Source organism: Ambystoma mexicanum, chromosome 2p (assembly GCF_040938575.1).
Source record: "Ambystoma mexicanum isolate Mex_15411 chromosome 2p, UKY_AmexF1_1, whole genome shotgun sequence".
NCBI classification, from domain to species: Eukaryota; Metazoa; Chordata; class Amphibia; order Caudata; family Ambystomatidae; genus Ambystoma; species Ambystoma mexicanum.
This window is the reverse complement of record NC_090923.1, coordinates 1,413,680,062-1,413,707,011: the sequence shown is the minus strand read 5'-3', so window position 1 is coordinate 1,413,707,011 and position 26,950 is coordinate 1,413,680,062. Positions and strand designations below refer to the sequence as shown.

Below are 26,950 nucleotides of genomic sequence, written 5' to 3'. Positions count from 1 at the left end.
TTCTAAACCTTCCAGCCATCAACTCTTTTGTTTTGCTATTGTCACCCTGAGTGGGAAGGGAAAGCCCAGACGTGGGTCCCTTGCCTGCTGGGCCTAGAGATCCAAGCTACTCCTCACTGATGACGCCTAACAAGGCTGAAACATGTCTGGGGATGCTTGTGGTCTCGTGCAAAAGGGATGTGACCTGGCAGTTCGGGCTGGACTAACCCTTTGGGGGTGGGACCAAGCCTGATTTGCATATGGTCTTTCCCCTTTTGTAATGGCTTGGCAGGCAAAGAATGATGGTCTGGAGGGTTGCCTAGAGCAATGCCAGAGGTCAAGATTTATTCTAAACCTTCCAGCCATCAACTCTTTTGTTTTGCTAGTATTTTACTACTCGAGTGCTTTAACTCACATGCTTACATTGTGGTGAGATTTTAAAGGAAACCTAATATATGGAAATACAGGTTGAAAAAGAAACAAGCAGCTATTATTGGAATAATCTAAGAAGGGATTGGAAACAAAAAAGCTTACAAAAACGCAAGTTTCAAACCCATCAAGCGTGTTGAAGAGTTAAGGACTATCAAAATTAGGAAGTCCAAAACAGCCATTAATAATCGTCAAGCCTTGGCTGAGCATTTGCATGAAACACTGGCAATGTGATGGCGCTAATGATATTTCTAAACGTTATAAATGTTCTTACTAATTTTTATAAGTAACAAGAAAACAATGTGAATCTCTGTAATCATTCTTTCTACATGGTGATTATCACATTTTTGGTTTCACTTAAAAAGATGAATATATATTTTTTGAGGCGTATTGTCCTGCGCCCCTTGTTGAATAAGTACCTGGTTTAGCGACTTGTGCCGAAGGCACAACAGGGTTAACGTCCCACTTGTATATGCAACTCATTAAATTAATCCTCAAACATTTTTAAAAATCTGATTACCAGCGGAGGCGCCAGCAGTCTGCTAAACGAAAAGAATCTCCTAACTGTATTAATTTTACAGGAACAAGGGGCACTTCTTGCTGTCTTATTGGCCAGATTCGCTCATGTGGACCACATTTCTGGCCCTGGCCAGAAGACAAGAGAATTCAAGGAACCACTATGCTTTGTGGTGGTCCTACTTAATTGTCAAGAGGGTGTGTTGTTTACTTAACTCCTTATGGGCAAACCCTTTCTTTGTTCTTAATAAAGCTGATAAAAACTGCATTCCAGCATCTGAGAGCTCTGTTTCTCCCTCTTTGTGACATGGAGAGTGAGATGAGACAGGATCTGTAGATCCATCCCACTATCTTTCGACCCTATTAGGAGGGACTGGTCTTTCCATCTGGAACAATGGGCCAGAGTAGAAGCAAACCTCATACGGGACTGGCCCACTGGATTGGCCGAGCCCCCTTTACCTACAAGAGAGTACACTCTTAGAAATTCCCTTGGAAACAAGCAACCAACCCTCTGCCTGCTCATTTTCTCATAGGCCAGGGAGAGCTATCGCTCCATTCCTCGCTCTTCCTTTTTGGATCATGTAAATTCGTCCTCTTCAAATGATTAAGAGTCCACTTCCATAGAACCTAAGAATTTGGAAAAATCTTCAAAGTCCTATATTTCTTAGTCCACTCTGAAGTCTTGGCCTCTTTAGAGTAAGTCTTCATATGCTTCTGAATATAAAACCCCGTAAAGGAAGCCAAAAGACTACCCCAAATGTGATCCCGAGAAGGATTCTGCTGAAACAGAACCTGTGAAGAAAGTTTTGGAATGCATCTGCTTTACACAACCACTTCGACTCAGCTTGCTTTCCCCGGGACGTGTCGGAAGCGGCCAGTTCGTTTGCTCTGCTGACGTGAGCGTGTGAACCTGGTGCGGCTTGACGCGCACAGACGAGTGGCAAAGGTCCCTTCCTCTAATCATGAGAGAGCGAGCCCGCGATCCCGGAATCACGAACGCCAGCGCCAGCCCCCGGTGCCCCGAGAGGACCGCGGAGATACTGTGGGGATAACGTGACAACGCCGCAGACTAACGCCGGGTGCCTGGTGCTTGAAGCCGCTGTCGGACTGGGCGGCAGATTGGGCTACGAGGGCTGAGCACGGCGTAACGTCTCATGGTTGTGAGGGCAGTGAGGCTAGCCCACAAGCAGCGACACCCCTTTTAAGAACTGGTAAGAGCTGACCTCTGCACTAGTTTACGGCATTTGCCCGTGATTCTTGGTACCTGGGGCGGCTGCGAGGCTGGAAGGGAGACAGGGAGTAGTGCTCATGAACCTCTACCTTTCATGGTTCGTCCGCACTGACTCCAGATCACGTCTGTATAATCCCCAATAAATTGCCATCTGGGTAAATTATAGTCTGAGGCCATTGCACTGAAAATCTTTTGGCACGGACATCCTAATGGGATTCCCGTAACCCAGTGACACACCAAGCTTAGAGCTATCAGAACACCCTATATATACACTTACTCCCTTCCCCCATTCACTCTCCTTGGGCTCCCGTCAGGGGCAGCATTGAAAGGAAGAAGGCACAATGAGAATTTAAATTGGAAGGATAAAGTACCTATTCACCGTGGTGTATCAGTGTATGGGGCATTAGTCGTACGCTGGCCATTCCAGGAGACTGCGGGTAACACCTTTGATCCTGGTATAACATATAAGGCATTTTCAGTGGTACATATGGGTACTAGTTTTCCTCCCAGGTAAGATTATAGTCTGTGCCTTTGATTCGGTAACGAGGCTCTCTGGCGCACCTGGTTCTGGGTTATACTTACAGAAACAGCGACTAAACCCAATAGATTTTTATTACCTACACTGTCTGCCTGACTTGGATTAAAGACTAAGGGGCATTTAATACATAGATTGCCAGTCCTTCTAGGCAACTTAACCCCCTTACATACAACCACGAGGCATTGGACTGAGAGAGACCACCTATTTGAGTTGCACCACAAGATTCACTATGCTTACAATCAAGAAATGCTCAGCAACAAGATATAATCTGCGAAATCAGAGGAGTGGAACCCCAACAACAAAAATTAATAGAGGTAAAGATCCCAAAGTAGCACCTGTTGAGAAAGGAGCAATCACTGATTTTTTTTCGCTCCCCGACACTGCCAATACAATAATACCAATGCTCCCTGCGGAAAAGTCAACGGGGGGGCCAGAGCATGAACAATACCATAGATGCATTAGGAGAAAGCATAATTGACAACAACTCATTGTTGGACTTGTGCTTATCCATGCAGAGATCTATGACTCCTCATTTAGGAAGCAACTTGGGTAACCAGAATGATAGCCACCAACATTTGCCTATCCACACACAACGAGAAACATATAATAGGCTATCTGCCTCTCTAAATTTGGAAATGCACTTGGAATCAGTAGAACCAGAATGCAGCAGGGATCAAGGAGAAAGCCAAACGACACTGGGGGACTTGCAATCTTCGGTTGCATCCCTGCAATTTGCATTAAATATCCTGCTAAAGATGTGTGGGAGGATACTGGAAGTCACTCTCACCTTACCAACAGGAAACATAACAAATAACAGTGATATGGAACTGGCACTGGAGGAAGGGAATACCACCTTGCCAGAATGCCCAGAAATAGAATATACCGATTTAAACACCACATCCAATGTGGATGTTTTCTACTCACGGAAACAGCGACGCCTGGCTAAAAGAGCCATTGCAAGGAAAAAGCGCCAAGTAGCAACTAGAAGACCACCTGACACAGTTGAGCCAGCAGAAGAAATCTCTAAACCCACTAAAGGCAGCACCCCCAAACAGGGCAAGAGAAAAGTTAAACGGAAGGCATCCCGAGTGAATAAAGGAACAGCCAGCAGAGAAGGTAAACTGACTAGCTGGCTTATTCTTGAGAAGAGTACCATCGACAATCCTGTCGAGGAGATAGATTCTAACAAGAGCACTATCTCACATCCTTCGGATGAGGTGGACTTGGAGCCTTCACTGTGTCCAAGTGAGCTGGAGGATAACCCAGTATTTGGCATTGCAAATACTGAACCAATTAATCTCTCTCAAACAGATGCAGCACCTGCACCATTCACTACACTGCCAAACGATGACAAAGGTAACAACATGCCACTCCAAGGCTGAAGGACTTGCATAATTAAAACTTGTATCAAAATAGCGATCATGATTGCTCTCCAGATCGGCGCTGATGATAAGACTTCATTCTATACCACAGCTAAGAGTGTTGAGATCAGAAGATTTCGAATATGTTGAACCATTGAAAGCTAAGATTGCCAATACCTCAGCATTATATTGTACATTTTTAGCTACTGCTAACCTGATTTGCAACTTCAAAGCCAGCCTGTGGGAAGTAGATATCGAAGTAGATGCTGATCCTAACACAATTGATCCACAGTGGGCAATACAAACATTGAGTACGAAAGCTGTTGAAATTATTGCTCCGCAGTTACCTAAAGGCAACTCAGTACAGCTAGCAGATGTGCAGAATGTTCTTAAATGGCTTGCCGAGTCTCTTACGACACTGTCCTTAACTCAATGAGATCAAAGTTTAATCACATGGAATTGCTGGGAATTTAGCCACCTATTATCTGCAGAAGGCTCATCCTCTATGCTAGTAGGGAACACATGTATTTGTCTACAGGAGACATGGCTCACATCCAGGGCCCTTGTTAATGGCTATTCAATCCACCAGGAGTTAGCCAAAAACGGTCCCAGGGGAAGACCATATGGGGCTCTTCTAATTGGAATTCTACATCCGTTAAAATCAACAAGGATCCACTCGAATTTAGACTAATTTGTACTAGCAGTTGAGATAGAACTCCCCGGAAAAGATAAAGTGGTCAAGATGCTGGTGATCAATCTCTGTAATCCACCTGAATCTTCACATAGAGATCTCATCCAGGAAGCCTGTCACGCTCTATTGATTGATTGGACGATCGATACAGAACACAATTTAGTAACAATTGTAGGTGATTTCAATTGCCATATTATGGGACCAGTGGGCAGAACCAACAATCACCTGTTAAAGAACTTTGGTAGGATGTGGCATGTGGAGGCGAATTCTGAGGGATTATTGTGGCTCAACTTTTTTAACTCATGGGACTTTGAAATCCTAAATGGTAGAACCATTAGTGACTATCCAGGACAACCTACATGAAGAAATGCCAGATCCTGCAGTACACTAGATTATATCTTTGTATGCCCCTCAATGGCGAAACTGATCATGGACCTGAAGGTTAACAACAATGATTGGAGTGATCACGCTTCTCTCTTATCATTTAATTTTTTGCTACAACATTCACAGCCCAGACCGATTGGCGAACTGAAAACGAACCACACTTCTTCTAATATTCATTGGTCTGATAAAAACATCAGAAAAGCGGTTGATGCTACGAATGACATGATAAATATGGGCCATGATGCCCTTCTCTCCATGACTTGCAACGAGATTGAAAAGTGGATAACATCCTTCTCACACAACTACGCCACCGTGAATATTAATATACTAGCTCCCGATGCTAAACCTACTAATATATTTGACATTGAAATCAGAGATGCTAAAAGAAACTTAAGAGCAGAACTTAAGACGTTATGCAAAAATTCCATTACATGGGATAGCTACCTGATCTCAAGTAAGAAGTGTAAAAACGCCTTTAGATCTTGGCTCAGACAAAAATGCTATGCATGCAAATTAGCCAAATGGCAAAAGACAGCCCAAATACTTTGCACAGGGAACTCTCGCTCTATATGGAGCCTACGGAGGCAGGCAAGGGGCGATACCAATAGTTCCCTCAACAATCCTATCGATAGGGGCCATTGGGAGGAATTCTTGAGCAGTCGCAATAATCACCCAACAGGAATAACCACCGAGACGATAATTTGGAACAGTCCCTCTCCTCCCTTCAAGGTGACTGTGGAATCTCTGATTACCATGATAAATAAACTTAAATCATCAAGAGCGCCTGGGCCCAATGGCCTCGCAAATGTTATATTAAAAAGTAAACCGGAATACTGGGCTGAGGTCTTGAAAATACTGTTTGATAAAACTTTGAAAGATGGCCTTATGCCGGAATCGTGGAGAACAGCAACCCTGGTGCCCGTTTATAAGAGAGAAGACCGTACAGATCCTTCAAACTATCGTGTATTGTCCATGCTGGATTCCACGGGAAAACTATTTGCGACATACTTACTGCATGAGCTTCAAAAATGGATGGATAGTGAAAAGATCTTAGATCAATTTCAATGCGGCTTCAGAAGAGGATATTCCACTGTGCACAATTTGATCATAATGGATAAACTTCGTAATAAGGCCAGATCATCTGGTAGCCCACCTCTATACATACTGTTCATTGATTTTAAGGCTGCCTTCGATCTTGTGCCGAGAGATTTGCTGTGGACTAAATTAGAAATCATGGGATGTCCAAAAGGAATTCTATATTATCTTAGGCAGCTACATTGGGACACCAGAGTCTCCTTAAAACTAGACGCCAAGGGCAACATGACCAACAAAATCGATCAAACTCGTGGCGTAAAGCAAGGCTGTGTGACAGCACTGATATTATACAATCTATTTGTGCACGATATACCAAAAGCCCTATTAGAAGTTCATAATTGTCCACCAAAGATAGGCCCTGCTCACTACCCAATCCTTACATATGCGGACGATTTAGTCATCATGGACCACACAATCAGTGGTCTTCGAAATTCCGCAGAGGCATTATGGAGTTATGCTGACAGAAATGGCCTCACTATTAATCTGGACAAAACCCAGATGATGGTCCTCAGCAACAAGAAGATTGCACGAGTGAGTCTTCAAATACAAGGGTCTACAATACAATCCACACCCTACTATAGATATCTGGGAATTGAGATAGAGCCCAAGGGCCAATACACCATGTGTAAGCAAGCTCGTATCACGCGAGTGGCACAAATTAGTGCCCTGCTATATCGCTTTTCCATCTCCCATTGCGGATACACAGTCTGGGCCGCAAGACAACTATATCAACAGGTCTTAACCCCCATGATTATCTATGGACTAGAAGCCTTGCATCTGATGGACTTGGGCTGGCTCCAGATACTAGAGGGGAAATTCTGGAAGAAAATACTCGGACTTCCTAACTGTATACCTATGTCTATCCTCAGACTGGAACTAGGTCTCATTTTGCTTATTTTATTTGTAATGCACTCCTCTCCAGAGGGTATCTGGGCGCCGCAAAAATATACATTTTCTTAGGTACAAAGTAAGTTACATTGCAGGTAGGCACAGTAGTTACAGTCCATAAATATTACAAGTCAAGCACAATATAAGGATATCTACAGAATGTAAAAACAAGGGTGGAGAAAGCAATCAGATGTCATTAGAGACCAGCCAGGATTTCGTGTTTCTCCTAAAAATGGGGAAGGTTTGGTCTTTTCGCAGGTGTAAGGGTAGTGCATTCCAGTAAAGGGCGGCTTGGACTGGGAAACTGTTCCCTCCAGCTCTTTTCAGGTTAAATCTGGGCATTGTTGTACAGTGAGATTGGGCCGCTCTGGTAGGGCGAGAAGAGGATTTTCTACTGATTTTTTCCTGGAGGTACAGATGGGCAGCATTGTTTTAGAGTGTGTCTAGTTTGTTAGTGATCTGTTTGCTGGCTCCTGCGTAAAGGACATTACATTAGTCATGCTTCATCATGATTAAGGCTCTCGCAAGGGTGGTACTACTCTTAGTGGATAGGTAGGGTTTGCAGGCATGAATGAGTTTACAAGTATATGCTGTGGCGGATGAGGTGGCGTTGACTTGTTTTCCCATATTCAGAGTGGAATCTACGTAGAAACCTAATGTTTTGGTATCTTTACCAAGTTTGATGGTGATCCCATCAATAATAAATGTAGAGTATTGTGCATCTAGCTTATTGAGTTGGGCTGGCGCACCTAGGATTAATAATTAATAATTAACTGTTAATAAAAGAGTGCCTATGCTCCTCGGAGGAAATCACGGGACAAGAAGTCGTCATATGACACAGCAACCAGAAGTGGACACTGTGGAAGGACAAAAACTAATGAAAGGATACATTGTATTGGCGAGATGCATCGGCCAGAAGGCCTATTGATGGATTCCAGAATGTTCTTTGGTTTCAAATGTGCTCTGTAACTAGTGCCCGATGAAGGTGAGGGGTCTGGAAAGGCAGGTTAGGTTTGAGCGGTCAGTTCCCGATAGGTTTAGGACGCTGTTTCTTCAATTTCGGGAGATGAAAAACAGACATAGATTGATGTGTTGACTCGCAAGACAAGGAGATAGCTTTGTTTCTTCGACAGGAACTTTTTAAAACAAGCTAGTAGACCGTCAAGTAGATGCTGAGAAGTGACACCACAAGGTTCTGAAAGACTGCAGTCACTCATTCAGTGCAACTTTCCAGATACCTCCAGTAATTCTGAATTGCTACCTGGCTGGAGAAGGCTATGATACCTTTTTATGAACTTTGACTGAGTCACTGAGACTGCACTGTGGGCCCAAGATAGATAGGAAAATACATAGGCCATCTGTTATCTAGAGACTTAGTGGTGGCATATCAGTTCCTAAATTCTGAATGGTAAATACGCATATAAAGATATGTTGCAGGATCCCTAGTTTGATATCCACTATGACCCCAAATTCTATAGACAAACATTAAAAGGAATCCAATTGTCATCTACTGAAGCCCTTAGCAGCTATCCTACAGGTTCAAGGGCATTATCAATACATGGCTGGGGAATAGGACCGTCTTGACCTTGGATCAATTTATGAATTCTCTTCTCCCCTTCCTACAAGAAGGAGCCAGGCCTCTCCTTGAGGATGCCATTCAGAAAGCAGGTTGCCACCAATGAACCTACGTCACGTGCAATTCACTGGGTTAAGCCGGAAGGGGACAGTGCAAAGTTGCATTTACCCTGGCCATTGGACCCCCCGCTCTGAGGTACTCCTAATTCTACAGGATCTGATAGGGGAATAAAGTCCAGCTAGCCCTTTCTATCCCAGATCATACGCCACTCACATTCTACTCCTTCAGGAAGATAGGACATAGTATCATGCTTGTCTGAATCATCATCAAGGAGAGCCTATAGACACTGCTATATGTGGGCTGTGTAAGAAAGGCATGGCATCAAATTAGACAGACACAGGTGATCACAGTTCAAGGGTGTTTGTCTCACCCATTTTACAGTTTAATAGATGCCTAATCTAAACCTAACTCTAAGATGGGGGCTAGCTATGACCATCAAATAATAACTATACGGTTGCTCACCTGGTAGAAAAATCGCAGAAAGCGGTCACTCCGGGTCCTCTTGTCACTGGATGCAGAAAAAGCCTTTGACGGCGTAGAGTGGACGTTTCTGTTCCGGGTAATGGATAAAATGGGCCTGGGAGGGGACTTCCTGGCAATGGTTAAAGCTAACTACCAAATCCCGGTTACACGCCTTTCGGTGAATGGTGCAATGTCACGCCCCATTAGCCTGGTAAGGGGGACAAAACAGGGATGTCGACTCTCTCGTCTATGCAATCTTCCTGGAGCCACTACTCCAGGCGATCAGGGAAGCAGATGAAATACAGGAAATTCCCTTTGCAGGCATCCAACACAAAGTCATTGTGTTCGCCGATGACATGCTTATAGCACTGACTTGGCCAAAGAGATCGATACAAGCATGTATGGCATTGTTGGGGGAGTTCGGGTGGCGTCAGGCCTATGGATCAATTTTAGTAAATCGGAATTATTGAACCTCATGGTGGGGAGAGAGGAAATCGAGCTCCTGAAAGAAGCAACAACTTTTGTGCGTAGTCAAGGGAGGATTAAATACTTGGGAGTGAATATTATCCCACACCTGGCGGGATGGTATGCGGCCAACTACCCTCCCGTAGTGAAGCTAGGGACCTCCAGAAGTGGAAGAGCCTTAGGATTTCTTGGGTGGGGAGAATAGCGACAGTAAATATGGTAGCGTTCCCCCGCAAGAGTCGGCAGGCAGATCCTGGTGGCCCCAAGGAGGGAGGGAGTACTCGCTCTTCCCAGTCTCCAACAAATACTATGAGGCAACGCAACTCTGAGTGCTAACGGAACTGTTTGCGGGGAATAGGGATAAGCACTGGGCCGCAATGGACCGGCCAGTGACATAGCACGACCTAAGGGAGGTACTATGGCTACCGAAACATCACAGGCCACAACACATGTACAGACTGCAAGCAAGAGTTTTGAGTGGAGGAAGTAGAGAGGCTTACATACGCGCAGCTAAGGCATTCGTTGTTGAGTCCAGGAATCAGGGAAGCAGCCACTAGGCGAGTTACCCCATTCGAAAAATGTCTTCTGATTCGTGACAGCTCGAAGGGATTGATATCTGTCCTATATAGAATCCTCAACTACGCTACCCCCAGAGCAACATGGAACTATATGAGTCAATGGGAACAGATGCTGGGGCGATAGATAGGGAGGGAGGACTGGGAAAAACTGGGGAGGCGAATCCCCAAACTCGCCAAAACTTGCCAACTGCAGGAAACATGGTGCAAGATCCTATATGGGTGGCATTATACTCCCGCCCACCTGAAACGCATATACCTAGGAACCTCAGGGGCCTGCTGGAGGGGCTGCGGCCAAGAGGTACAGCGGCCCACATATGGTGGAAGTGCCTGAGAATAGTACCATTCTCGGATGAGGTGTCGCAGGCGCCAACCAAGTCCTTTGGGCAAGGTGACAATAGGTCCCCGGCACACATTTTGTTGGGATTGCCAGGGGATAAGGAAAAAGGTGAACCTAGGAGCTGGGAGAGAGCAAGAGTTGTCCTCACATGGCCACAATGACTCACAGTTTGGAACTGGAAAGGACCAGCCATTCCCACGATTCAGGACTGGCGGTGAAAGATATGGACATTTTTCATTGAGTATGATGCCCACTCCAGGGTGACCAACAATTTGCCTCAATTTGCGGGGGAATGTGGAGAAACATTGACACTCTTGAAAGACTACAGGGCGCAATGGTGTCCACAACGCCTAAGGTTATTGGATCTCTACTGAGCACACAGTCCGCTGGCTCATCGGCAGACAAAAGAGTCGAGGCGGTCCTCCAGGGGCAGTAGGGGCATCAAGCGAGGGTCAGGGAAGGGGGGGGGGGGCTAGAAGGGGGGCCAACATTTTTTGTTTTTGTAAAACCAATAAAGAGAAAAAATAATAATAATAATAATAATAATAATAATAATAACAATTATACAGTCCTAGTGGAGTCTAGTCAAATAAAAAGGGCCTATACTAAGAAAACCTATTGCCAATCCTTACCGCTATGCTTCAATATAGTGTGGGATAATGTTCACAAGAAAAGAAAGAAGTGTTCACAAAATGATAAGTCAGGATGTTATGGCTGAGGTCTTCTTTTTTAGCACGGGACAAGGTGGGACTCTTGAGCACAGTACGCTCCTGGGCTTCTCGGGCACGGAAGGCCCTGATATAGAGGAAAGGGGCTGTGAGCTTGTGACAAAGTCTCTTCTCATGCAAAGTCTCTTGCTTCAGAGGGCCTGATATGCCAAAACAACAAATCAAAAGTTCCTTCTGTTAACCTTCATGTAGGGTGATTATCCTTCACCCTTGGATCCCTCACAGATGGGCTCCGCTCCTCCTCTTATTGGTTAGGCCAACTTTACACAAAGACTTCCCAAGGGCGATCACGTCTCGCTGGGTCACTTTGTTAGCCTATGGCAAGGACGTCTTTATTTACAACAACCAGTTCACACAGCGTTCCCCTCTGTCGGGTTCACACTTTCCACAGTTTACAATTTCCAGAACATGTCAAGGACTTTCGATTGTACACGGGGTTTGGCTTGACCGTTGTATGACTACCTTGACACCTCACGCCGGCCTTCTCTGTGGGCTTCTGGTACTTGTACTTCCACTATCTTTTGGTTTAATACTTTCCTTGTTCAAGAGTGGGGTACCAGCCAGAGACCTTCATATGAGTGCCCGTGTGGCGCCGGATCACTCTATCTCTGGTACCAAGTTCATGCACAAAAGACTCCTGTCTCTTAGACTCAAGGTTGCAGTGGCAACAATAAGAAGATTAACACAGTCCGGCCCACTATCAGGTTCTTCCGACTCACCGGCTGTGCTGAGCTCGTTGGCGTTCCTTCTGCTGCTGGAGTCCAGGACGGTACCACAATGGCAACCACTTCTCCCTGCCCTGGCTATCAGTGCGGGAGGTTTCCATGTACCAATGATATCTGGTACACCATTCCCCAGCTGCGATTCCCGGTCTTATGCTTCTTTTGTCAGAGGCTTTGTGGGACTGGGTTGAAAAGGGCATGGGAACTCCCTCCTTGGCATCCTTTCAGGTCACGCCGCCTTTCTCTTTCGTTTGAACTGCCGTCCTGGAATATCTGTTTCCTCGTGCATTTGGCCTTGCTCAATGTGTGCTCTTGTGCTCTGCCTTTTATCCCAGTGGGGGAAGGGAAAGGGCTGACTCTGCCTGGCCCTTGTGTATGGGCATGTCAGGTAAACGGCTCTGATATTAGTCCATTGTCGCTCACGGGGTGAGAAAGTGTTTGTGTTAGAAACTCTAGCCCATCCCCTTTTCCAAGTATCCTACTGGACAGGATGGGGAAAAAGTGTCAAAAGGAAGGGTATACCGCGTCTCACCCTTCGTTGTCCCACTTCCACTCCCCAAAGACCCCCCTCCAGGTGATGATTCCACACTATTTGTTACACTCACCTGGTCTCTGCGGAGGCGTTGGGGCGCGGTTGCAGCCATCCCGGGGGTGAGGTTGCTCGGGTCCGACTTAGTCCTCTGCGCTTATGTGGTGACTGGTGGTAATAGGTGATGCTGCTCGGGACTGCTTCTGTGTGGAGAATAGGGGTGTGAGTATGCCAGCTTGTGCGTCTGATCCCCTTCCTGACCCCTTCTCCCAAACTGTGGTAGACTCTGGAGAGCTCACCTGTTGATTCGTTTTGGCGAGCACTCCCTCCTGCTGCTTCTGGCTGGGGCGCTTGCATGATCTGGACCGAGCTCCTTCACTGGTCCCTTGCACGTGGTAGTCCAGTCCTGCTGCGACTAAGCCACTATACTCCAGGTAAGTGTTCCTGTTTGCCTTTGTCTTCCCTCGTCTGTTTTTGTTGTATTGTAAAGTTCGTTGTCTTGTGTCTGTGCCACTTTTGATGTTTGCTCTTTTACTTTCTTCCCTTGCAGGTGATGTTGCCGGCCCGGGAATGAGGAATGAAACTGCAGCGGTACAGTAGCTGGTAAATTGTTAACTAGGGGCCACGCAGGGTTCAAATGCGGCACGGCCCTAGGACGGATGTTCTAACCTTGTCTTTCTTCTTCTTCTTCACAGGGTCTGAGTTTGTGGATGCAGAGTGCGGTGCTGCGGCGTCAGGATCAAGATCACTGGATGTCAGGAGATGAGTCTGCAGATGAAGCGATGAAGCACTGTTTTCCTGGAGGTGCGTATGCAGGAGAACACCTGGTTTCAAAGGTAAGTAAACTGGTCCAAGCAGCGGTGAGCGTCACGTTGCACGCAAGTGCACAGTAACGCGAAGCACCAGCCTTAAGGATGGAGCAGCTTATATAGCTGAGCTTCTGAAGCCCCGCCCACCAGGTTCAGCCTGCCTGCCACACCGAATGAGTCAGCACATGAAGACCGGGCCTAGGGTGCCACACCCGATGAGTCAGCACATGAGGATGTTCTCTGGAATAAAGTCTTTCAGCTCCTGGAAAGTTCTTGTAAAATAAAAGCACTCCTGCACTGAAATACAGTGTTACTGCTCACATCTCTATATGAGCCTGGCGCCAAAGGCGCCAGGACTGAGTCCAGCCAGGGCCCATGTGTATATAGGTCCCAAAGGGACATAAGTGAGTCAAGTGACCCATTGCCCCATCACTAGATGGTGTGGTTTCTGTCGCCATGACACTAATACAGATTCTTCTATGAAAGGTGAATGGATTATACTGGCATTTTGGGACTTTCAGTGGATTTTTTTTTATCGGATTTATGTTACAAAAGAGAAGGGGTATGCAATTCGGGGCTGGGGTTGTTTGCTACTTACAAGGTAAGCCTTGGTTTGGGATTCTGGAAAGTCAGCTGGATCACAGGACCCTCTGGACAGCTAGGCAAGGTTCTGGTCTCTCTGCACTCTCTTGGATGGGATCAGCTGCCTCTGTCCTGTTTCTCCTGTCTCCCTGGATTCTTTTGTGGGTATCTGATCCTGTGTCTAGTACAGTCCTCCCTTATATAGCCCAAATGACATCACCCATTTTACAATCTAGGGGAATACTCTAAAATTACCCCTACCCCCAGAATTATTACCCCCTACCCCCAGAATTGGACAGTCTATCATTCCTCTCTCCGCCTCCTGGTGTCATTGGTTCAAGGGGAGGAAACACCATCGGTTTGTTTAACATTTATGACAGTTCTTTTTTCTCTTGGGCAACTTTTTAGCAAATCTGAGTTATGTATCATAACTTCCAATTTATAATAGACACCACCATAAGAGATAGATAGGCGGTTTCAGTGGGGCATTGGGAGTTAGACAAGCCGATCGCGACTCTGTGTGAGGTATCATGGCCCCCTGGCACCTTTTGGTCATTTTCACAAAATGTATAATAGTTATCACTCTGAAAATAAATAAGCATATTCATAATGTACATCTTCATCTTTCCACCAACTGTCAAATTGGCCCCATTTTAAATTCCGCCAGAAACGAGTCTTGACTGGCCATTTCAGTTCACAAAGTAATAGAAACATGCACTTAGTCTCTGAAAATCCGCCTGGAAATCACATGGAAAAATGTCATAAAACCACATTATTTCTTGTTTTGCGTGCTGGTGAGAAATGCCTAAAATGCACAACTCCTTTGACGTCAATTTGGAGGAACTATCACATGTGCGAGGGCAGTGCTTCAACCCGCCCCTCCCCCCATTCCCCCCAGCCAAATGTCTCCCCCTGGCTCAACTTGCAACAAAGGACTTTTATTGTACCCTTTGAAGTTTGACAGTTTATCCTGGGAAGTGGATGCAAAAGGAACTCACACTTCTTGGTCAAGCATTATCCACATTTGCTTTCTTCGTCTTTTCTGCCAGCACTGCCTTATAGTCTGGTAGAGCAGAGGATCATCACGCCCTCTGCCACATGACAGGCCATTGCTGAATGATTCACTTCTTCACGCGACTTCCAGTGGGAGGCCAGGTTTTCAATTGAGCCCAAAACTGGTTTTACTGGTTATTCTGAGTCTCAAGGTGATTGAAGTCTTGTGGGGGAGAACATAATGTACATGTGTAGCCAACCCACACTGACATTTCTGTGCATGCAAAAGCCACTGTGTTACATTGGCTTTAAACGTCATTGTTTTTCCTTTATGTTCTTTCACACGTGTAAAGCCGAATTTCTCATTTAATGTTTGAAGGTGGTTCTGTAGGTCATGGGATTTTCTTCTAGTTTGACCTTTTGAGTGGGTTTGCATTTACTGTGGTTCATGGACGCGGAGGGGTACGGCACAAAGTTCTTTGATGTGACATGAATTGAAAAGGAAATACCAAGCCGTTTCTTCCATTTGCAGTGTTTTGAATGCCGCGGTATACATGAAAGGGAAAACAAAAGCGTGTTGGGTTGCATTTTGATGAAATCTTTGCTCCTTCGAATTACAGTCAGACAATGCCGTTTTTTTGATGCAGCGCATACTTTTTGTGATGCAGATGAAATATGGCAAACCCAGGTCCATTCCTCAATGAAGTGCATTACTTTGCGTTTGCTATCTTTCATCTGCATAACCAAGAGCTGTTTTTCCATGCAGGGTTCAAAATGCTTGCCACACATGTCCTAGCGAGCAAAGAACAGCCTTTTTTGGTGGCAAAGTTTAATGTAGTTTTTCAGGTGACAGGGATTTCTGTTAGGGCCTGTAAATGCACCCCACAATTTAAAGCACTGCATCCACACGTGTGTTCTTGCTCAGGTATGTCCAGGCTTGGAACCATTCCTCTATGCACCGCCTGTTTTAAATCATGTTCCTCAAGGCTACTGAGAGTGGACCGGCACTAGCGATCCTCTGAAGGGGCAAAGCAATCACAGGAGTGTCCTTACAGGGACAATTGCTGTCCTTTTTGGGGCAAAGGCACCACAAGTGTGTCTTTATAGGTGCAAATGTTGCTTGCCACCAGGTGTGTCCTTAGAGGGGCAAATGCTGGCAACATTTTGGCAAAGCCATCACACGTGTGTCTTTATAGGTGCAAATGTTGCTTGGCACCAGGTGTGTCCTTAGAGGGGCAAATCCTAGCAACATTTGGGCAAAGCCATCACAGGTGGGTCCTTAGAGGGGCAAATACTGGCAACATTTGGGCAAAGCCATCACAGATATGTCCTTAGAGGGGCAATTGCTGGCAACATTTGGGCAAAGCCATCACAGGTGGGTCCTTAGGGGGGCAATTGCTGGCAACATTTGGGCAAAGCCATCACAGGTGGGTCCTTAGAGGGGCACCTCCTGGCAACATTTGGGCAAAGCCATCACAGGTGGGTCCTTAGAGGGGCAAATGCTGGCAACATTTGGGCAAAGCCATCACAGGTATGTCCTTAGAGGGGCAATTGCTGGCAACATTTGGGCAATGCCATCACAGGTGTGGCCTTACAGTGGCAATACTGGCATTTTATTTTTGTCTATACTGTAAATCTACAACACCTTCCAAAGGACAGCAGAGCATATATTTTATTTTCTACAGGTGTACTGCATGTTTATTCCTGTGTGGAGTTACTTGTTTCTATTTGCCCTCGTTTTTTTCGAAGTGGCGTACCATCTGGTAAAAGACATTGCACCCCATCAATGACCAGTAATAATAAAGCATTAGCGATCAAAAAGGCAAGTGTGTAGAAAGGAACTTATATGGCGCCTACTAGGGCATTACCTCTTTGATGAAGCCAATGCCTCTGCCGGGGCAGTTGTTAGGCTGCCCGCTATTGTATGCTGTGTCCTTTTTTCTGCAGACCTAGAGTCACAGTTTGGCTGTGAATGGACTCATCCCCCAACATAGATCCCAACATTGGAATAAATAGGCACACCCCATTAGGGAATGAGACCAGAAGAAAGATTGCAAGTTGAACAAAGTTTTATAACAGATAAAAGATTCACGCAGAGGACTCTGGCAGAGCGCTCTCAGAGCAGCAAACATTATACGAGCAGCACATTATAAGATTGAAATGCGTCACTCCTGACGCTTCGATATAGGTACATAATATATGCATGCAAGTGTACCTGTGTGACGATAGTTGTGTGTGTTTGGGAATGTGTATAAAGAAGCTTTAGGACACACCTAGAAGACATTTATAGCACAATGGATCCTACATAATGAACAAAAGGATCAAGTTTGCAAGTCAGGTGGAAGTTAGATCTACAGTGCCCTGAGTGCCAGCTCCCGGTGCCCTGTGTGCCAGCTCCCGGGGCCCCCGAGGAAGCTCCTTTCTATCGAGTGATGGATACCCAGGCGCTAGTTTCACAGTATCTCCTTCTCAACAATCTTCACCTCGAACCCTGCCCTGGGTTTCGGAAAGGGGATTTGGGGGACATCTGGGGACTCCCATCACACTACAGACGAGTAAAAGCATCCACCAAAGCACTTCAGTGCTATCCCACAACAAAATGCAGGTGTGTGTGGGTGTACCTTGCCGATGATGAAAGCAGAAAGGCAGTAGATGGTGGGGTCGGAATAGCATTACATGGAGCCAATAGCCCCTCTATCGCCCCCCTCCCCTCCCCGGTGGCACTAGATCAGGCACGGATTGGGCGGGGATGGCTCAGCTGTGCCGTCTGGCAATTGGCTGTGCTGCGGCACTGCAGGGGTTAACGTTCCCGCAGCAGATGCAGCCTTTTCCTTCAGTGACTGAGGGGCTCACGTCGCAGTGGATCCAGGGCGCTGGGGTAAGGGGTGGATGGATGCTGGGGTGTGAGGGGGCTGTGCTGTCGCCTGGTGGGGGTGGGGACGGGGGAGGGAGGGACTCTGGCCGTTCCTGGCGGTGACAGTGCATAGGGGCACTGCAGTGAAGACCCACGGAACTGGGGTAAGGCAGTGTATGCTGGGGAGAGGGGCAGTGCTGTCAGTTGGGGGCTGGGGGGAACATCCCCAGAGGTAACATAGGCAGACTGGTAACCCGGGCTCCTGGCGGCCAGCAGGGGCACACTGCAAACAACATGGGGAATGCCGACACCCGAGGGAGGGGGCTCCACCTGTCCAGGGGCACAATGGGCACTGCTCCTTCTTGGGGGGCGGGGGGGGGGGGGGTTGGAAGTTCAGCCGGCACAGTGGAGAAGATAGAGGAGGCATGGTGGCAAGAGGAAATGGTGGTGAAGGTGTCACCTCACAGGAGAGGGTGGTTCGCCTGCCCAGTGGCCCAGTAGACCCCAGCTCGTGGTGCGGAACAGGGTGCACATAGCGGGGGAAAGGGTGGGGGCCGGCCTCTGACCCTGAGGGGCTGTCAACTTTGGGGGCGCAATGGATTGCATTCCTCGGTGTCCTTTCCGGCTGGTGGTGGCACCCGGGGCCAGACCTGCGCGGGGCCTTCGAGGGTCGCACCCGCACCTGCTCTTGAACCCGAGGCTCGAACGCTCGCCCGGACCGGGCTTATATAGTGCAGGGAAGCACGAGTGCAGCCCCTGCGATATCAGCCCCTGGCCCTGCATTGTGTGTCTTGTGAGAAATGCCTACTCGGCAGTCACCACACACCCTGATGTTTGGACATGTCAGCCGGTGTGCGTTTGCAGCCGGGAAGGTAGCAGCACGGAGCTGCGCTGTAGAGGTATCGACGCCAACCATTGTCTGAATGCCTTCGGTGTGGCGGGGGGGGGCGAAGACGCCCCACATGCTATGCTTTTACGTCATTGTCTACAAAGCGCGGTCTCGGCGTTAAGTGTGTGCAAATATTACGCATGCAGGTCTGTGTGGATTGCGTGCATGCGTTTAGAGTGCACGTGTGTTTAAGATAGTGTGCATTGTCCTATGTCTACCGTCAAATTATATTGGATATGATGCGTGCGAACCTGCACTCTGCGTCTGCGTACATCGCGTTGTTGTGTCTCTGTGTACTGCATAGCTCATATTTGCGTCTGCACTCTGTGTTCCCTCGTCATTCTCATGACCAGATGCACTGCGCCGAGTCCCTCAGCTCCTATGGCGAGAGACAAGGGCCAATCGCAAGCGTACCAGCGTGTGGGTACTTGACAAGCAAGGCTAGTTCAGCCTCTAGGCGCCTTTCTTTCGGGGGGCTCGCGTTAAGTCTCTCTGCATCGTGTGCAATACACTGCCCCCTTGGCTGTGCATTGTGCCATGTTGACTATTGGCACGCACCACCATGAATTGGATTGCCCCTCGAATAACGTGCCAGCATAGTGTGACCCAACTCATCGACCCTGCTTTTATCAACATCTAAATAATGCAAATCTGAGGCATTACACGAAGATCTCGGCAGCAGGCACTTTAGCCCACTGAGCTGTCTTATTAGGGCTTGGACCTGTGACCTGCAGGTAACACAAAGAATTCGGAAGTAGGTGCATTGAAACCCCAGACACGCCTCCAGCCTCGCCTCTACGGGAATGTGCACTTTACAAGGATACCTGCACAGTGATGTAAAGGTTTGTGGCTGGAAGGAGAACTACACAACGCTCCATCTTTCGTGCCTAGCAACAGTTGCTAGGGGAACCAGATCCTCCCTCCCCATCCTCCTGCTATACGAACATCTGCCTGGCCTGGTAGCCCTTTGGGAGCATTGCATTGTGGGATCGATCCTGTATAGGATGGAGGGGGATGTGCAGTGTATTACAGCAAGGACGATGCGAAGGCATCACATGTTGTGAATGGAAGGTGGAAATGAGAACCATCTAACCTCCCCCACCCTGCTCCCTATTGGGGGGGTCACACTTTGTTCCGGAAGTGGAACCGTGGAAGGTTGACAGTATCGGGGTACGAGCTATGTGTCCTCTTTTGATAACAGCATCGATAATATTGAAAAACTCTGCTCCGTCCGTGTTGGCCGCTATGCAGTCACTTGCCGTTTAAATAATAGGTGCAGTATACACACACACCCGCCCCCCTCTCGCGGCAGCAGGTGCAATAATCCAAAGAGCTGCTGTACCAGGGTTTGGACGCAGGGCATGCAGACAGGCCCGGCTGAAAATGTGTGGGGGCTCATTTCAACATGATGGTTGGGGCCCCCCGCTTACAGCAAAAACAGTCTGAGGCAACCTTGGGGTGCATACATTACAATGGTGACAAAGATAAGGTTAATAGCCAACGATTATCACGAGACTGGCAACTTGGGTGCAGTTACTGTGCCCCCCCCCTGAGGCTCGAAGCCCCTTTCATTTGAAAAGGCCGAAAGGCCCTGAAGCGTTACTGCATGCGGGTTACATGCAGATTGTGGAAGTCAGTGCATGAACTACCCAAGCTATCATGCCCTGATTAGATGCTCTGATTTACCCGGTACAGGCACAAAGTGCTTTAAGTGGGGTGAAAAATCGATGGTGCCTGAAACGAGGGGGTGCGCTTGAAATGATGGGCGTGTCTTGAAGTGTCCCCAGCATGGGACAGGAAAAAAAAAAAGTAACCTAGCAACTTTTCTTTTTGAATCATCCCTTGTTGGGGATTCGAAACCCGAGCCCTTCAGTGTCATGTTGCACTGTGCTATTTCAATTTGTGCTGATTTTCTTTTGTTTCATTCAATAATGCCTCTCTCTATCCTACCCCTGTTGTATATCTAAAGCATCTGTACTGTTGTATACCTCTGTAAAGATGCTGGGTCCTTGGTCAAGAAATATCATAATATTAACAATAATAATAATAGAATGCTTGACATAAAGCTGTGTCAAGCAGTCTATTGAATGAAACAAAAGCAATTGAGCGCCAGTGAAATAGGACAGTACACTGGCTTGTCACCAGCTGAGGAAAAACAGAAAGTTGATGGCTGGAAGGTTTTGAATTAATCTTAACCTCTGGAATTGCTCTGGGCAACCCCCCCAGACCATCGTTCTTCACCTGCCAAGCCATTACAGAAAGAGGAGAGCCTATATGCAAATCAGGCTTGGTCCCACCCCCAAAGAGGCAGTCCAGCCCAAACAGCTTGGTCACATCCCTTCTGCACGAGACCACAAGCATCCCCAGACATGTTTCAGCATCATTGGGCGTATTTAGTGAGGAGTAGCTTGGGTCTCTAGGCCCAACAGGCACAGGACACACGTCTGGGCATACCCGGCCCACTCGGGGTGACAAAGCAAAAACAAAGAGGTGATGCCTGGAAGGTTTACAATTATTCTTAAACCTCTGACAGTTTCTCTGGGCAACCCTTCAGACCATCGTTCTTTGCTTGCCAAGCCATTACAGAAACCGGCAGGGCTCGGATTTGGGTTTGAATCAGTGCCATGGGACATTTTATTGTCCCTTGCTGAGGATTCAAACCCGCACCCTGCCATTAACAAACCAATGTTGCATCGCACTGTGCTATTTCATAGATGCACAATGTTGTATCTTTTGTTCAATAGACTGCTTGACACAAAGCCCATTACGGCTTGACAAATAGTCTTTTGAACGAAACAAACGAAATCCAACACCTATGGAATAGCACAGTGCAATGTGACACTGGCTAGTCACCGGCAGTGCGCGGTTTGAATCCCCCCCCCACATGGAAAGAAAAAAAAGGTGGCTGTTGGGGATAATGTGAGCCCCAGCTTGATTGAGGCTTTGGGAGACTGCCAGAGCCTAGCGCCAGCCCACTTAAAGCCCTGCAGACACACTTCTGCAGCATGTACGTTAGGCCACTGAGCTATTTTACTGGCATTGGACCCTGTGGATACCCTTGCATTTCCGTAGTAGGAGTGCAAACCATCCTATTTAATCTCTAAATAGATGAGTGCAATTACCCCAGGTGTGCTCACTGCTGAATGGTGCACTCCTTCAACTCATGGTACAGGCACTGTACTTGAAAATTCCACACAGCTGTTGTTTTGTGGTTCTTTGGTTACATGTACATCTACGTTTTTCTTGATTGGCGAACTATCTCAGTGTGCTTAGAGCTGGGGTCTGAAACCTGTGGCTTTCCTGAGGATTTAGACTATGACTCCTATGATCCCTTGCCATTAACTAAACTGGACAATGCTGATGGGAGTTGTAGTCCAAAACCTTTGGAGAGTCAAAGTTTTCAGACCTCTGGCTTAGAGCATGACAAACCTCCCCAAAGTCTTTGCCAGCACAGGCACACCCAGAACATGCATGGGTGCAACACCGGTCACATGGAGACCGAGGGGTGTGTACATTATTAATTAATTCATCTTTTATTCCGGATTCAAATCTGTGTTCCTCTGCGTTGTCTTTCTTCCAAGATAAACACATTGCCCCTGAGCTACCCTCCCGGCTTATTGTACAACCAGACATGCCCCACCTCAAGAAAACCTCAAATTCAGCAGTGGTACATGGGGATGGCTGAGGGTTGATTAAGTGTCCCAGCTTGGGCCATGCTTAAAGTAGCTTCAACCCAAGAGGAACTTTAACAATTAGGGTTGAATGCTGGGCAAGGAACGCTTCAAGGGGGTAATTTAAGATTGTGCACCTATCAAGGGTGTTGAATTGCCTTGATCTGCAGTGGACTTGGGGTCTCTTGAAAAGGCAGCCCCTCAAGTGCTTTGGGTTTGTAGGAGTGCCGAGGCGACTCCGCGGAGTCCTTTGCATAGTGGACCATGGCCCCAGATCTGTTATGGGTTTGAAAGGAGAAGACTTGCTGCATGGTTTTCTCTGCTCTAGATTTGCAGTCCGGCTATGCTGAGGCTTCTAGTTCTGCACTGCTCTTGCGACACTGTGAGCCTCTGAGCTCAATCGGTCGGCCACCTTGGATGTCACTCTCTAACATGAGCACCGGCAGGTCCTGAAGGTGGCGCCATATGATCGTACTCCCATAGCCCTTCAATTCGCCATCAAGCTGTGTCTAGTGCGCTCCTTAGTGTTTCCAGGCTTACGTCAGGGATACTGGTCCCTAAGAGGTAAGTGAGGACCAGTGCGTGGGTGGGTGCCCTGGAATCTGCTTTGAGCAGGTTGGGTTTCATTTTGTGCAACAGTGAGAGTTGGTACCCGGCTGTCCGCGTTTTCTTGGAGATCCAAGGGATTAATCGCTGTTGCTATGATACGTCTTCTGATTGCCCCTGAGGGAGCCACTCTAGGACCCAAAGCTTGAGTCTTTTTTTTAGGCAGTGAGGATTAACTCTGTTTTGGTGGGGTTGAGCTTTCGGTGGGTGCTTGATGTCCTGGCCTGGCCTTGATAAACATGAGGCAATCGTTGAGTTGATGCATGTCTTGGACTGTCTGTGGAGACCTTCGGGTATACCTGAGTGTTGTCAGGCTATTGGTGGATCTTCATGGTCGTGGAATCTGCAGGGCATGCACTCATTTGTAGATAACTCAATGCAAACGAGAGAATGTCCACAGTATGGGCAGCCCTAACGGGGACACATTACAACGGACCATACCATGTCTTCAGGGCCTTCCAGAAAGCCATGAGATGGACAAATGAGCCCATTGCTACAGGGACAGAGCTTCAGAGTTGAGGAGCAAGCACAAATAAGTGGGGGCCTTCCACTCTCTCCTTCCTAAATTGGAGAGCACTTAGGGGAATGGATAGCATGGAGCGCAGGGTTCATGACGGAACACACCATCATATTCTATAGCAGAGAATAAGAAGGCACAGCTCTACGTGATATTTACGGCGCCGAAAATCTCAAATCGGAAAATTCAAAATTCGAAAATGGCGGCGCGCATTAATCACATTGATCACGCCTCCCCGCACTCCCCCTTCCTGCCACCTATTTAACCCCAAACAATGCACGCCGCGGTGGCGCACTTACAGCTGCGCAAAAGGACAAAGTATGCCTGCCGCGTGAGTTCCCCCCTTCCCGTTGTGGGGCGGAGCGTCCACCGCAGAGTCAATTTTCTTAAAACGTTCCTTTCCCCCTGATTTCCATGTTATGGAAGCGGGGGACACCCCTGCAACCCCCGAACCCATAATGCTGAACGAAAGGAGCAGGGGACACCCCCGCAACCTGTGCTCCCCTTGTTCGCCATTATGGGATTCTACATTTGTGTCCCTCCTGAATGTGCTGTAAACGCGAATTCAGCATTTTTTATTAAGTATTTCCAGGCATTACCGAAGGCACAGCCCAGGGAAACGCTCTGAACACTTTAGACAGCATTTTAAATGGTACCCATGGCAGCAGCGGAAGCCAGAGTAGCCAACAAAGACTGAAGAGATATGTGGCTTCTCTTGTGGGAGTCCGGTGGTAGGCGGCTGTGTTCTGAATGTGCTGGACCTGCTGAAAGAGGTATGCCGGGATCCCCAGTTAAAGGGCATTGCCAAAGTCAAGCCTCGTAGATATGGTGGCAGAGATGTACATGGTTTCATGAGCGGCTGAAAGGAAAGGCAAGAGCTTGTGAAGGATTGGGAGTTGCAAGAAGAATGGACTGGAGACTGCTTTGCCTTGGGGGGACGGTGGAAGTGATAAAGGAGCAAGTTTATTCATCCATGGGACAGGGATGATCGGTCCAGGAGAAATAGTCCGAGGTGCCTCCAGATTCTTCCACAGTCATCACTTCAGTCTTCTCAGTATTTACTTTTATTCAAGTGGCACACTTCCAGCTATTGGTGACTGTCGTATCTTTTCGGTAACTAGCTTTCTGGCCTGTATGTCAATCAACCATTTGGCACAAGATCTGGATGTCGTCAGTTAAAGAGTAAAATTGAAGGCTGTGCAAGTGTACACGTTTGGTCAAGGGACGGTCATAAAAACCAAACAAGTTGGAGAACAGTGAGGACACTGGTTGGACCCCACCGGAGACAGGAAGGGGATCAGAGGAGACAGGGGATGATCAGTTCCCTAGTACCATTAGTGAAGAAACTAGACCTGCCAAGGTGCTACCTTGAATGTCTGCGTCTCAGAGCTGAGCCAGTACCAGCAGATATTCAATGTTGTCGAACATGGAGCATAGTTCTGATAGGATAAGAGCCAAGACACAGTTGCCATCTTCAGTCAAGCAGGATCATTGAGGATCGACATTTAGAAGGAGTCCGTGCTATGATGAACAGAAATTGATCCCTAAAAATGTTGATGTGTCAAGCATGTAGTGGAGATCCGCTCTTGATGTGCTGAAGGATAGGACCCAAAGAGGCCATACAAAGAGCAGTACAGCGGTTCAGATATCTGTGGGAAGGTGAGTGGTGGGCAAAGGGAGAGGTCAAGTGGGGAAAGGACTGGTACTCAATAGCCCATTGCAGATTGGGATGCTACGATTAGTGAGCAATGATCACAGGATTTCCATGTAAGACGATTGTGGAGACGGTGGATCTTTAAGGATCTCTGCATGTAGAAAGGAACTGTTCAGATCTAGAGCAACCCACATGTACGAATGATTGGTGCGTTGAGAGGCATGAGGAGAATCATTGTAGCACTATCTGTGAATCCCATGTGAGATCAAGAGAGATTCAATAATGTTCTGCAATAGATAATATCAAGGCCACCTTATAGACCATTTAGGACCAGAAGGCAGAGGTCATAGTTGGTGCATGTTGTATACAAAGTCCTTCACATGGCAGACGTCTGTTTTGGTGTCAATAGATGGTCTGAATCCAGGCAGTATAAGGGGGTTCCTGATCTCATCTTCTAGTTCGATGGCTGCAGCCTCTTCAGTTATCTTCCCCAGAAATGGTGTAACCGTGATAGGCTGGCACGTTCATCGGTTCTTTAGGTCAAGAGAAGACTTTTTCTGTAGGAAAAGGGTCTGTCTGGTCTTGAGTGCATTGGAGAAGATACCTCAGGCTAGGAAGGCATTTTCTATCTCGAGGATGGGAGTGAGGAATTTCACAGAGAAGGCTTTCAAAATGATGGACGACTTTCACAATTGGTGGCTATGAGGGTTTTAACGAAGTTGTAGGATTCAGACTATTCCTCTCTCCCCAACCCCCAGACACACAAAACAGAAAGCATTTGGTTCCCGTTAGAGATGTTATACTATATTGTACATGATATTGTCCCTTTTGTACGCTACGTTACGTGGTAGGTTGGGTTATAGCATATGTAACATTTCGTATTGGACCATCTCATACATCCTTATATATAGTACCAAAACATAACATAAAATAATACCATAAAACATACCAAACAAATCGGGGACCAAAATATAACATACTAGAAAATGCCATATACTGTCAGCTACAGTGTAGCCTGACAAAAACGAACATAGCGTATGCTCTACGTTATAACATATGTTACTGTATGTAAGCTATGCAGTGTAATAACAAAATACCATAATTATGAATGAGAGCCCTCATTAGAGTTTCCATTGTTTGGTAGGTGACTGACACCCAAGTTAGAGGCCCTGATCCGAAAGCAACGGCCTCTAGAGTCCTATGGTCAGGACTCTAACACCATTAGAGCTTGCACAGAGGGTGAAAAATGTCAGCCTCACATAGGGCTTCCGGGCACAGCTTGTCCTTATCTCTGTGACCAGTGCCCAATGTGTACACCTCATAAAAGGAAGTGTGCAATGCAGCCTTAACGCAGTGGTGGCTGATGAATTGTTTAACTGGAGGGCCGAACATCTGCATATAAGGCACATAGGAGACCCGAACCAAACAATGGGGTTCCGGTGAATGTGCATCAAGGGTAAAGCCAAGACAAGTGTCATAATGTGGCCAGAATGGGCTACATTCAATGCAGGACAGAATAGCCTGGTAATAACACTTGCCATGTTTGCTTTACCCTTGATGCACAGTAACTGGGACGGGACGGAAGTCTGTTGCAGAGCAGCATTTTCTAGAACTTTCTCGCATGGGTGCACAAGCCATGCACACATGTGGCCATGCACTGTGCACCCCACCCAACCTTTCTCTGTGTAGGACGGAACGCTGTGTTACACCTAAATTTGGTTATTATCTCTTGCGGCACATGGACAGCGGGTTTCGGGGCTGTGCGGGTTGTCCAGTATGCTTTTCATCTGCAGACATGTGTGGCAG

The 26,950-nt window shown here is 47.2% G+C and overlaps 1 protein-coding gene across 6 annotated transcripts in view; it reads left to right on the top strand.

The window, feature by feature from the left end:
* The window catches only part of LRRC61 (leucine rich repeat containing 61), a 133,628-nt gene that overhangs the window by 89,339 nt on the left and 17,339 nt on the right, over window positions 1-26,950 (top strand). Inside the window, exon 1 of one of the 6 annotated variants that reach the window (XM_069645909.1) lies at window positions 17,685-17,831. The exons of 4 other annotated variants lie outside the window; for them this stretch is intronic. The gene's annotated coding sequence lies outside the window, so the exon portion shown is untranslated. Of the gene's footprint in view, window positions 1-17,684; window positions 17,832-17,895; window positions 17,972-26,950 lie in introns of those variants that run through there. One more of the 6 variants, XM_069645914.1, reaches the window with a different exon arrangement.